The following is a 4,952-nucleotide window of genomic DNA, read 5'->3' on the forward strand; positions in this document are numbered from 1 at the left end:
CCAGTTCGTTTTTGCACATGTCTTGGTTATGGTGTGCTTTCACGAATTCCATGGCAGCCAAGTGCTGCTCATGTCATTCCACTAATGAACGCTGGGGGGCGCGATGGCAATACACACGGTCCCAATACACAGAGGTTTAATAAAGGAATTATTACCAGCAGATCCCTCTGAGCAACAGGGGCAACAGTTCAGCAAGACAAGTGTGAGGTCTGATGAGCTCATCAAGTCTGTCGTCAGTAGACCAAGTGAAATCAGTCGGCAAGATTTGATTACTGAACATGATTCAATATGTCAGTTAAAGGAAGCATGCGTAAGTTCAGACACTTTGGCATTCTGTCTGCACAGATGAGATCTAAATGATTTTGCCCAAAGATATTGTTCTAACAAAATAGCACATCAAGCCAGTTTAAATGCAAAACAAACCAAGAATAAATTAGAAATAGGCAAAAGAAGAAGAAGAAGACAAGTGAGCCGATGGACTAAGTGAACCAACACTATCAGCTTTCAAAAATAATGCACGTATCTAAAAGCCTTATTAAAGCAGGATACTGATAATAGCTTTTACTGATATGGATCACCAGAATAAATTAACCCAATACATCTGGTTGCACAGGATTGACATCTTTCCATATCAGTGGTGATATGATCAGAGTTGGACATCACTAGTAGACGAAATGGTAGCAAACCCTAAACCCATTTTACTTGGTATTTGTTGCTTACTTAATATGGATTTATTTTCAAATTGATCTGAATGTCATATATGGGACATACATAATACCTAAAGGTTTACCCAAAGGAAGCTGCTACTGTTGCTGCCACATGGACCTTCCTGTTTCAGGCCACACTCCAAGTGCTCCACAGACTTTCCTCTCTCTCAATAAGTTTGATCTGTACCTTCATTGTTGTTTGAACTGTTCTTTGAGAGCTAAAACAGAAACAGTACTGGTTCATAAGACAAAAAACAGGATGTAAAATATTTGTATCCCATATTGTTATGTACAGTGAATTTAGCTATATTCGGGTGTAGTGGTTAGCACTGTTGCCTCAACAGCAAGAAGGTTCTGGGTTCGAACCCAGTGGCTGACGTGGGCCTTTCTCTGTGGAGTTCGCATGTTCTCCTTGTGTCTGCATGGGTTTCCTCCAAAGACCATAGGTGTGAATGTTTGTTTGTCTCTATGTGTCAGTCCTGCGATGACCTGGCGACTTGTCCAGGGTGTACCCCGCCTCTCACCTATAGTCAGCTGGGATAGGCTCCAGCTTGCTCGTGACCCTGCACAGGATAAGCACTTACAGATGATGGATGGATGGATGGATGGATATATTATTTAAATTGGGATGGTACAAGTCTTGTACAGAACTTGTTTACTGGCCTGATAATTGAAAGTCAAAACTAATTTGATGCCCTTATCGTGCAACTGTAGTCAATTCTACTTTATCTACTACTGTATGTTCATAACATACAATATTAGAATAGGTTGATGTTGGGTTTGGGTTGGAGAAGATACGTAGTTTCAGTTCTGTAATTGATTTGCTGTGAAGAAAGTGTCTCAAATGACCAAACATGTCACTACAATGGGTTTCCAGGCAGAATTGACAAGCCGTACTTCTTCAGAATCAAAACCGCAAGTTGGCCTAGTGGTTAGTGTGTTCGCCTCTCGATCGGGAGATCACGAGTTCTACTCGCGGTCAAGTCATACCAAAGACCATCATAAAAATGATACCTACTGCCATCTGGCAAGGCACGCTGCAATACAGATGCGAGTGTGGATTACCAGAGGACTAGCCCCCCACTGTAACCCTAGCACAGTTGCCTCACAGGAAGAAAGTTCTGGGTTTGAGCCCAGCGGCCGGCGGGGGCCTTTCTGCATGTGTCTGCATGGATTTCCTCCGGGTGCTCTGGTTTCCCCCACAGTCTAAAGGCATGCGGTTAGGTTAATATGGGACAGCCTTGGGCTGAGGTGCCGTTGAGCGAGACTCCTAACTGCTCCCTGGGTGCTGTTAGTATGGCTGCCCACTGCTCTGGGTTCTGGGTTCGAGCCCAGCAGCCAGCGGGGGCCTTTTTGCATGTGTCTGCATGGATTTCTTCCTGGTGCTCCGGTTTCCCCCACAGTCCAAAGACATGCGGTTAGGTTAATATGGGACGGCCTTGGGCTGAGGTGCCGTTGAGCGAGGCACCTAACTCCCAACTGCTCCCCGGGTGCTGTTAGTATGGCTGCCCACTGCTCTGGGTATGTGTGTTCACTGCTTAAATGCAGACAGGAATTTCACAAGTGTGTGATGAATAAAGTTGTGCTTTCTTTCTTTCTAATAGGCAAGAGTCTGAGGGCTGCGGAAACGGAGATCGGTGCCGCCACATGCTATAGGAAGGGACTTCTTCAGAATCCACATTTTTCCACACATACGTATACAGGTCCAAGAAGAAGCCATGGCCTAATGGTTTGAGAAGCAGCTTTGGGACCAAAAGGTCACCAGTTTGATTCCCTGAACCAGCAGGAATGGCTGAAATGCCCTTGAGCAAGACATCTCATCTCAAGCCGCTTTATCCTGTTCCACAGGGTCGCAGGCAAGCTGGCGCCTATCCCAGCTGACTATGGGCGAAAGGCGGGGTACACCCTGGACAAGCCACCAGGTCATCACAGGGCTGACACATAGACACAGACAACCATTCACACTCACAGTCAATTTAGAGTCACCAGTTAACCTAACCTGCATGTCTTTGGACTGTGAGGGAAACTGGAGCAACCCCACACGGACAACATGCAAACCCTGCACAGAAAGGTCCTCGCCAGCCACGGGGCTTGAACCCGGACCTTCTTGCTGTGAGGTGACAGCGCTAACCACTACACCACCGTGCCGCCCAATAAATAAATGGCCAAGTATAATATTTTGGTCTTATTTGTTTAACTGGGTTCTCTTGATCGACTTTTAGGCCTTGTGTGAAAATCTGATGATGTTTTAGGGCACCACTGTAGCAGTTCTCGGTACTTTATTCAGCTTTGTAGTTAAGAGTGATCAGTGGCGGCTCCAGAGATTTTTCCTTAGGGTGGCAAAGGAGGGGCATAGGTTCCAGGAGGGGGGCATAGGTTGTCGATGCAGCAGTTTATGCAAATCGTAGAAATCATTTTTACTTACGCTCAAGAAAGACTCACAATCAAGTCATCTTGTCAAATATGTATTGAGCTATTGTACCATCAAGGAAAACAGATTCAACCATCTAAACCATCTTTTCTGAAAGTATATTCCCAAGCAATGAATGGAACTATTCTGCCCTAGCGATGTGTCAAAAAATAGACAGATAGCGAACAGTTTAGATTGTAGATCTTTACTGAAGACTTCAAACTTATACAGATGTGTTCATCCTCGATTTCCGTAAAACTAAAAGAAACAAATTAAGTATATCACTAAACTGAATAACACACAGGCGAAAATGCGAGCTACAGTAGGCTGACCTGCTAGTAATGCTAACAGAACATCTCTCTCTGGGTGAAACCATTTCAAAATTCCGGGGTGGGGTGTGAAATAACGTAAATAACGGTAGGTAGAGATGAGATGAGGACTTCATATCTCTGTAGAGAGATAATTGAATTTCAAAAATGTGTTTTAATAAATAATTATTTTTAAAATAGGGGGGCAACTGGGGTGGCAAGACATCCCTTAGCAAAAAGTAGTATACTTAAAGTTAATTTTATTAAGTATGCTTCAGTATAAGTATAGCAAGTATACTACAGACCATGTACTTTTAGTGTACTAGAAAGTATAAGAAGAAGAAACCTTTATTCGTCACATGCACACTTCAAGCACAGTGAAATTCATCCTCTGCATTTAACCCATCTGAAGCAGTGAACACACGCACACACACTCTGAGCAGTGGGCAGCCACACCAGAGTGCCCGGGGAGCAGTCAGGGGTTCGGTACAGTACCTTGCTCAAGGGCACCTCAGCCCAAGGCCGCCCCACGTCAACCTAACTGCATGTCTTTGGATTGTGGGGGAAACCAGAACACCCGGAGGAAACCCACACAGACACGGGGAGAACATGCAAACTCCACACAGAAAGGCCCTCGCCGGCCGCTGGGTTCGAACCCGGAACCTTCTTGCTGTGAGGCGACCGTGCTAACCACTACACCACCGTGCTGCAAATTTAATACAAATTTAATACTTTTTTGGGCTAAATTGGAACATTTCAAGTTTATAAAAGTATACTTTAAAGTTCATTTTAAGTTTGCAAAAGTACACTCATCTATATACTATCAATGTACTTGGTATATCCCTCTCATATGCTTAAAGTATACCACAAGTACACTTATCGATATACTGCCATTGTACTAGTTATATACTTCAAGTCCCTATTTTTAGTTTATTATTGTATACTTTAAGTATACTGTTATAAATGTTGGTTATTTCACTAGTTTACTTGTTATACTTTAAGTTTGCTTGGCATATTACTTGTAGCTTACTATTTATATACTGGAAATATACTCCTTAAAGTATTCTTAAAGTTTACTCATACTGTATGTACACAAGAGTGTGATGCATTTACAAAATCACAAGACAGAATGTTGAAAACAAGTTTGATATATTTTCAAACACAAAGACCTATGAAATCAAGTCCTTCCTTACTGGAGAAAATGAAAGGAAAAAGTGCACATTTGCATGTAAAAATGTAAACATAATGGTCTCTCCAAGATCAAGTCCTTATTTGTAAAAAGTGGTAAAGCAACTGAGAACTAAAGTCCTTCCTTGTCAAAAAAGGTAAAAGAAAAGTGCACACCTTTGGAACCAAAAATAAATAACTAGATAGAAACAAAATCTGTACTTTTATGATCAAACAGGCCTGTATGTAAAGATTCACAAATCAATGTACAAAGTACATTACCGTTCAAAACTTGGGGTCACTTTGAAATTTCCTTATTTTTGAAAGAAAAGCACTGTTCTTTTCAATGAAGATCACTTT

This window comes from Neoarius graeffei, chromosome 5 (genome assembly GCF_027579695.1).
Source record: "Neoarius graeffei isolate fNeoGra1 chromosome 5, fNeoGra1.pri, whole genome shotgun sequence".
Classification (NCBI taxonomy): Eukaryota; Metazoa; Chordata; class Actinopteri; order Siluriformes; family Ariidae; genus Neoarius; species Neoarius graeffei.